This window comes from Ceratotherium simum, chromosome 26 (genome assembly GCF_057802395.1).
Source record: "Ceratotherium simum simum isolate JZ-2026a chromosome 26, ASM5780239v1, whole genome shotgun sequence".
Classification (NCBI taxonomy): Eukaryota; Metazoa; Chordata; class Mammalia; order Perissodactyla; family Rhinocerotidae; genus Ceratotherium; species Ceratotherium simum.
The window spans coordinates 40,551,703-40,560,959 of NC_141925.1; positions in this window are offsets into that span (position 1 = coordinate 40,551,703).

Here is a 9,257-nt window from a genome sequence, read left to right on the forward strand (position 1 = left end):
GTGGGGGCTGGAATGAACCTGGGTTGCTGTGACTTTCATGGAACAGAGCCATTCTAGTGACCTGGATTTTTATGTGAGAGAGAAAGAAAATTGTAACTATTGTTTTGGGTTTTCTGTCATTTGCATCTGAACCTTGAATTAATGACAATGTCCTTATTCTAGAGTAATTCATAATCATAGGTTGGCTGTGTATGAAATTGCAGCTTGGAAATTATTTCCCTACAGAATTTTTATTTCTTTGCTCCTTTGCCTTCTAGCTTTCAGAGTTGCTATTATAAATTCTAATTTGGATCATTTCTTTGTACCCTTAGAAACTTATATGGAAGTTTTTTTTTTTTTATCTCTACTCTTCTAAATTTCACAAGGATGTGCCTTGGTGAAGTTCTCAGTTTTTCTCAATTGTGCTGGGACACTTGATAGATCCTTTACATCTAGAAACTCACGCCCTTCCATTCTGGGAAACTTTCTTAATTTTTTTCAGTGATACTTTTCCCTCCATTTTTTCTCTTCTCATATTTCTTCATATTTTTAATTTCCAGGGTTTCTTTCTTGTTCTCTGAATATGCTTTTTTAAAGAGCATCCTATTTTTGTTTCACAAAAGTATTATCTTATCTTTTCAAGAATATTAATTATGGTGGGTTGTTTTGTAAAATTTTCTCTCTGCATCGTATCTGCTTCTTTCCAGTTGCTCTCAAGTTTTTTTTTTTTTCTTTTTTTAATTGATACCTTTCATATAAGAGGTTTTCCTCAGAAATACTCGTGATCCTTAGCTAGACACTAGAGGGAGTACTAAAAGTTGATTGGCAGCCCTGTGTGCCTGGGTGGAACTTCTCACCTGTGAGGTTCACTATAGGGTGATCCAGCTGAGCCATTTCCATGGAGAAACTCCAAAGTCAGTGTCTTTAAGTCTGTACTCTTGGGCTAGTCGTATTTCAGGAAAAATAGTTCTAAGCTTCTGCCTGGAGGATAAGCTACCAGCATTCTGGGAGCTGAGGCGGGTCTCAACGTTTGGTACACTAGCTTTCTTTAAATCCCCATATTTTCAACAAGGTACCCTCACCCTCAACTGGGCTTGTGTCCCACAGTCCAGAAAACCTCTATTTTACCTTCTTCAGGAATAAACTTCTAGTCTTCTTTCTTGGTGGAGAAGGGACAGTCATCCACCTGTGGGTTATAGGAGGGGAATCTAGTGGGCTAATGCCTTCTTTTAAATTGAGGTGAAATTCACATAACATAAAACTAACCATTTTAAAGTATACAGTTCAGTACACCCACTACCTCTATCTAGTTCTAAAGCATTTTCATGACCCTCAAAGAAAGTGCCATAGACATTAAGCAGTCACTCCTCATTCCCCTCTCCCCCAGCCCTGGCAACCACTAATATGCTTCTGTGTCTGTGGATTTACCTATTCTGGATATTTCATATAAATGGAATCATACCACGTGTGACCTTTTGTATCTGCATTCTTTTACTTAGCATAATGTTTTCGAGATTCCTCCACATTGTAGCATATATCAGCACTTCATTGCTTTTTACGGCTGAACAATATCCCATTGTGCTACGTTTATACCACAATTTTCTTTATCCATTCATCCATTGATGGACATTTGTGTTGTTTCACCTTTTGGCTATTGTGAAAAATGCTACTATGAATATTTGTGTACAAGCATTTGCTTGAGTACCTGTTTTCAATTCTTTTGGGTACTGTATATACCTAGGAGTGGAAGTGTTGAGTCATATGTTAATTCTGTATTTACCTTTTTGAGGAAATGCCAAACTGTTTTCCACAGTGGCTGCACCATTTTACATCCCCATCAGCAATGTACAAGGGTTCCAATTTCTCCCCATCCTCACTAACAACTGTCATTTTTCTTTTTCTTTTTTTTGAAAAATGATAGCCATCCTAGTGGGTGTGAAGTGGTTTTGATCTGCATTTCCCTAATGATTAATGATATTGAACATCTTTTCATGTGCTTTTTGGCCATTTGTATATCTTCTTTGGAGAAATGTCTATTCAAGTCTTTTGCCCATCTTTTAATTGAGTGGTTCTTCTTTTTGTTGTTGAGGCTAATGCCTTTCTAAAGTTTCAATTAATCTTCTTGTGTCCGCATTTACCCCACTTCCAAAAGTACCTGCTGCCACCAATTCCTGAGGGGACCACTTGCAGTTGTCCCAAAGCTTACTGATATTCTGTTTGTGGGATTTTTTTTCAGTCTTTTTTCTCCCTGTATTTCATTTTCCATAGTTTCTATTGGTATGTCTTCAGTTCATAATCTTTTCTTCTGTAGTGTCTAATCTGTTGTTAATCCCATCCACTGTACTTTTCATCTCAGACTATCGTTTTCATTTTAAGAAATGAAATGCTTCCCTCTACCTTCAAGTATAAGGTAACCCATGAAGTATATTTTTAATAGCTGTATAAGGTAACCCATGAAGTATATTTTTAATAGCTATATAAGGTAACCCATGAAGTATACTTTTAATAGCTGTTTTGATGTCCTTGTCTACTAATTTTATCATCTGTGTCATTTCTGGGTCTGTTTCTATTGTTTGATTTTCTCACCTAACCATGGGTCATGTTCTCCTGCCTCTTTGCATCTCTGATATTTTTTTATTGGATGCCAGACATTGTGAATTTTACATTTCAGTGCTGGATTTCTTTGTATTCCTCTAAATATGTTTTACCTCTCTGTTAGGATGCAGCTAAGCTATTTGGAAATATTTTGTGATTTTTTTAGCAAAGTTTTGTCAATGAGGACCAAAGTAGCCTTCAGAATGGGCTAATTTGGCTCTACTACTGAGGCAATACCTTTCGGAGTACTCTTGTGTGTGTGTGTGTGTGTGAGGAAGATCAGCCCTGAGCTAACATCTGTGCTAATCCTCCTCTTTTTGCTGAGGAAGACCGGCTCTGAGCTAACATCTATTGCAAATCCTCCTCCTTTTTTTCCCCCAAAGCCCCAGTAGATAGTTGTATGTCATAGTTGCACACTCTTCTAGTTGCTGTATGTGGGACGCGGCCTCAGCATGGCCAGAGAAGCGGTGCGTCGGTGTGGGCCCAGGATCTGAACCCGGGCCGCCAGTAGCGGAGCATGCGCACTTAACCGCTAAGCCACGGGGCCGGCCCTCGGAGTACTCTTAATGTCCTGTGTATTATGAGGTTTCCCCATTCTAGCTGTTAGGAGGGTGAACTATTCCCAGACTTTTGTGATTTCCAGAAATTGTTTCACCTATTCCTTTCTGGTAGTTCATTATCCAAGCCTTGAGTAGTTTCTGCATGCACATGTGATGAGAAGTACTCAGCTGAATACTCGAGAGGAACCCTCTGAAGGTCTTAGGAGCTCTTTCTCTGTCTCTGGACAGCTCTCCCTCCAATACGTTTCCTGGTAAACTTGAGCTCTCTTGACCTCTGCTCTGTCTCCAACTCAAGGTACCCAGTGGGATCTGTGTGGGTTCCCCTCCTTTTACTGCAGACTGGGAACTTTTTCCAGGCAGCAAGCTGGGGCAATGGTAGAACTGACATCATTCTTTTCTCTTTTCTCAGGGATCACTGTCCTGTGCTGCCCATTGTCCAGTGTCTGAAAACAATTGTTTTGTATACTTTGTCCATTTTTAAGTCATTTAACATGGAAGGGTGAATGTAGTCCCTATTATTCCATCATAGGCAGAAGCTGAAGTCTCCTTGCTTGTCTCTTTACATCAGAAAACTATAAAGGCCACGGGCCATGGTATGATTTGCCCGTTTTAGGACCATGGGTCTTCCCACCCTCCAATCAGCTACGACCAGGAAATTGTAGTACAAAATTCTATTGCTTCAGTGGGATGCCCACTCAGTGGGGGCTATGGGAAGACCAGTCGACTTCCTTAGAAGAATCTAGGGGTGTCGAAGGGCCCACAGCCAACATGCATAGAACAACCCTGCTTAGGAGTCCTTCTTTGACTCACTTACTGGTTGGCCTGAAAATATGTCCATTTGAGTGAGGAGAAGAAGAAAAAGGAAGTTTTGAAACTAGTCCAGGCTGCAGAACAAGATGCCCTTATGGCTTTGGCAACCCTGTGGTGCTGGAGGTGTCTAGCCCACCGAACCTTTGGCATGCTCAACAGAGCCACAGTGGGGCCCCCTGGGGTTTTGAAGCAAGACCACATTCAGCAGATAACTATTCTCCTTTCAGGAAACATCTTCTAGCTTGCTCCTGAAGTCTGGTGTAAATATCTGGGATGAAAAGTTACCATGAGACCTGAACTGAACATTGTTTAATCTATCTCGCCTCAAAATTGGACAACCCAGAAGCTTTCCATTATCAAGTAGACTCCAGATCCTAAAGGCCTAAGTAAGTTACTTGAACACGTTGTTCACGTCATTAGACCTTTCTCCCCTCCCCCGTCAAGTACGCTTTCACTCATCCATTGCTCCTCATCCTCAACATGAACCCACGGCTGCATGGGAGAGCGTCTCCTATGATTAATAAAACAAGGGCAAAAAGACTCTAGCCAGATTTACAGATGGTTCTATGTGGTATGATGGTATCACTCAGACATGGACTGGCTCAGCATTATTATATTAAAAGCCCATGGAAAGTTCCATTTTGAAGATGGTAGCATAAAAGCAACATTTCCCCTTTACCTTCTTGCAACCATCCAAGAGCAATGGGGAGAATAAGAAACAAAAATACAAGTTCCAATCTCAGAGAAACGATGAACTAGCTAAATCTTCAAACCAGAATTCAGGTGGAAGCGCTGCCGAAAGTAGTGGAGGTCTAGCAGAGGTGCATGTGGAAGGAAGGGTAGCAAGGTCATTGCTATGGCAGATCTCAAAAAGAGCCAGCACAATACATGTCCCAAGGGTAAGGGCATACCATGGGGCACAAAAGCCACTTCAGGGCCTGTCCCAGGTGTTTGAGATGGGAGAAATGAGCAGGCAGAGGGGCAGGCAGAAGCTTCCTGGACCTGGTTTGGCTCTGAGAAGCAGAAGAAATGGGGTGAATGACAATTAGAGAGGGAAGCCATTGCATGAGGCAGTCTCTGTCCGGGGTGGCAAGGTAAAGGAAGGACTTTACATTTAATGAAAAACTCTACAAGTAAGTAAGGAGTTGGATGACTTCAATAGAATAATTAATATGGTAGATCTGATATTATCAAACATACCTTAGTTTCAAATACCCAGAGAAAATTCACAAAAGTTGGCTATGTATTAGGCTACAAAGAAAGCTTCATTAAGTTGGAAAAAATAGAACTAATACATATGTCATTCTGTGATAATTAGGTAATATAACTAAACATTACATTAAAACTCGGGAAAAAATGTCCTTATCACCTGAATATTTTTTATTGTTATCTTTTATTTTTTTATTATTATTATTTTTTTTTGTGAGGAAGATCAGCCCTGAGCTAACATCTGTGCTAATCCTCCTCTTTTTGCTGAGGAAGACCAGCTCTGAGCTAACATCTATTGCCAATCCTCCTCCTTTTTTTTCCCCCCAAAGCCCCAGTAGATAGTTGTATGTCATAGCTGCACATCCTTCTAGTTGCTGTATGTGGGATGTGGCTTCAGCATGGCCGGAGAAGCGGTGCGTCAATGCGCGCCCGGGATCCGAACCCGGGCCGCCAGTAGCGGAGCGCGTGCACCTAACTGCTAAGCCACGGGGCTGGCCCCTATTGTTCTCTTTTAAAAGAAACTCTTGAATCAATAAAGAAATACAAATCAAAATGAAGAATATTTAGAAAGTAATAATAAAAATCATAACATATCGGAATCTATGAGATACAGCTGAAACAGTATGAAATGTATTTGGCCTTAATAAAAAATCAAAATAAAATAAGTAAGCACCCAACTCAAGAAATTAAAGAATAACAAAATCAACCTGAGAGGCAGAAGAAATAAATTAATAGTTACAATCATAAATTAAGTTAGAAAACAAAAAACAGTAAAACTAATAGATGAAATGGGAATAGATGGATGCTTCTTTAATATGATAAAATATATTTATGGTTTTATTTTGTTTGTGAGGAAGATCAGCCCTGAGCTAATATCCAATGCCAATTCTCCTCTTTTTGCTGAGGAAGATTGGCCCTGGGCTGTCATCCGTGCCCATCTTCCTCTATATGGGACGCTGCCACAGCATGGTTTGACAAGCGGTGCCTCCATGCGCGCCTGGGATCCAAACCTGCGAACCCCGGGCCGCCGAAGCAGAGTGCGTGCACTTAACCGCTGCGCCACTGGGCCGGCCCCTAAAATATAGTTGTGTTAACCCAAAAGTCAACATCAAGATTTAGGGGGAAATAAAGATACACTCCCATTAAAGTAAAGAATTTTAAGATCTTTAGTTTAAGATGGTCACAGGTGTCTGTGTCACTGTGGAGCCGTGCCTCTCCACTGCCTGCTGGACTGCGTGTGCTCCCTCCTCACTCCGCAGCCAGCAATAAGCACGCCCCCCTCACACACTCTGCGTATGGCCCACCTCCCAGCTCCCAGCCCTTCCTATAGTCTTTCGGAGGACACAGGCAATACTCTAAGACCCCTTACAGAAGGAGAAAAGATATTCACTATTATTTAACTAGTTCTAGATGTTCAAACAACTTAATTAGACAAGAGAAAGTAATTAGAAATGGAAAAAAAGAAGTTAAAACAATCATTAATTGAAGATCTCTAGCTGGAAAAATGCAAAAAATCATCTGAAAAAAGAAAGTATAAACAGTAAGTGAATTCAGTGGGAGGCTGGATACAGTCCTGAGGCCCTAACAGAGCACCGGGTCTCTTAGGAACCTGTCAGGAATCTACTGGCAGGTCAACTCTATCAGGTCCCTTCTGTAATAGAGGGTATGGTGATTCATACATTCCAGAAGAAACATTGATTCTGTATTTGGGTTTTCTTTCCCAGTAGGTCATGCCTCTGACTATTTCACCATCCCTGGAATTACTGACTTTGCATAACACAGGGTGGTCCAGACAAAATCGGGTCTAACCAAGAAACTCACTTATCAGTGAAAGAAATTGACAGTTGGCAAGCCATGGGCCATCATCATATTTCCCATCCACCAGAAGCAGTTGGCCGTATAGAACAATGAAATGGTGTTCTGAACACAGATCTGGCAGTATCCAGGAGACCACACCTGTGACGCTGGGACACTTGCTTGTAGAAAGTGATACGTGATCTCAAACAGTGACTAAAATGCAGTGTCAATATAGAGGTCAGCCAATATAGAGGTCCAGAAACCAAGGGCTGGGGTGTGTGTGTGGCAGGGGGGTGGTTGGCAGCTCTCACTATTACTTTTTCTCTCTAAAAATATTTGCTTTCCATCCCCCAAGTCACTCATGCTCTGTGGACTTAACTGTCCAAGGGCCAGGTGTTTCACTAAGGAACCCAGTGAGGGTTCCACCTGGCCGTTCAGGACTCCCACTAGGGCAATGGCCAAAAAGCGTGTTCCTGTGCTGGCTGCGCTCCCCCTGATTATGAAGGGGAAATAGGGTTGTTATTCCCTGATAGGGCCTGGGAGAGGCAGAGGTGGTTGCCTCCTTGCACCACCACACCCAGTGGCACAAATTAACAGCAAACTGTCACAATCTACATGAACGTTCTAATTTTCCTCCCCAACTATTGTAGGCATCAGGGTTTGGTGGTAGCTAAGTCTACCAATTTGTTCAAGGTTTTCGGATGATAAGAAATAACCCTTGGCTAACAAGAAACTATAGGAGGAATGGGCAGCACTCGGAAACTGTGAACTCTGACCCTTAGAAGGAACATTTAAAGTGGTCTGAGATGTCACATCTGCCTATCTGGATGTGACTTGCTGTTGCCTCCTTTTAGGGACGGTGAAGTGCATTTGTGGCTGTGATAACTGGAGAGGTGGAACAAAGTACACATTGGGGTGCCCAGGGCTTAGTTCTGAGCCCTCTTCTCTGTCTACATGCTGTGCATAAGCAACCTCATCCAGTCCTGTGGCTTTAAATAACTTCTGTATACTGATGACTTCTAAACCTTTCCAGCTCTAGCCTCACCTGAAAATCCAGCCTATATATCCTACCTGCCTATTTGATCCACTCGTTAGAGGCCTCATGAGGATCTCAAATCAACATGTCCAAAGAAAAACTACTGATTTCTGGCTATCAAGCATCCCCTAACCTGCTCCTGCTACAGTCTCTCTTTTTTCAATAAATATAACCATAAGTTACCCAATTGCTCAAAACAAAAATCTAGAACTGCCCTTTCCAATATGATAGCCACTAACCACATGTGGCTATTTAAATTTAAATGTAAATTAATTAAATAATAAATACAAATTTTTATTTTAATAAAAAATAAACTAAAATAAATACAAAAATATAAAAATAAAATAAATATTAAAATAAAATAAATATTAAAATATGAAATAAATAAAATAAATAAAAATTTATAAAATAAAAAATAATAATAATAATAAAAATTTCAGGTTCTCAGTTTTACTAACCACCTTTCAGGTGCTCAATAGCCACCTCTAGCTAGTAGCTACCATATTGGACAGTCAGGTACAGAACATTTCCATCATCACAGAGAATTATATTGACAGCGCTTCTCTAGAGAGGTTGCCATTGATTCCTCTTTCCGTCACCTCCCACGTGTAATCCATTAACAAATCCTATAAATTTTACCTCCAAAACATTTCCTGAATCAATCCATTTCTCTCCAACCCATTCCTACCACCCTGGTCTATGCCACCATCACCTTTCACCTGGACTGCCAAACTCACTTCTTAATTGCCTTAGTTCCAGTCTTCCCCACCTATAACCATATCCCCTATACTAGACAGAATGATTTTTTTCAAAGCTGAAAATCAGATCCTGTCCTTCCCCTGCTACAATCCTTCCAGTGGCTTCTGTGGCAGGGACTGTGGTTTTATCCTAATATCCTTTCTCTCCTTCCACCTCAGTAATAGAACCTCTGAAGTTTAGGGGAGCACATAAAAGCCCAAAATAAAGAATCCATTTTCCAGAGTCCCTCCTTGCACTTGGTCGTGTGACTGAGTTCTGACCAGTGAGAGCCAATGAGGTTGGGTGCAGTCTCCGGGCATATCCTGAAAAAGAGCAGGCTCTTCCCGCTGCTGTCACAGCCATGATGGCTGAGGCTGGAATAGCTGATGAGGTGAACTAGGGAGTGGAGGTAATGCACTATGGAGCAACAAGATAGAAGGAGCGTGGGTCCCTGACATCATGGAGCAACCCACCAGCCCTGGAACACCTACCTACACTTTTACATGAGAGAGAAATAAACTTCATCTTGTTTA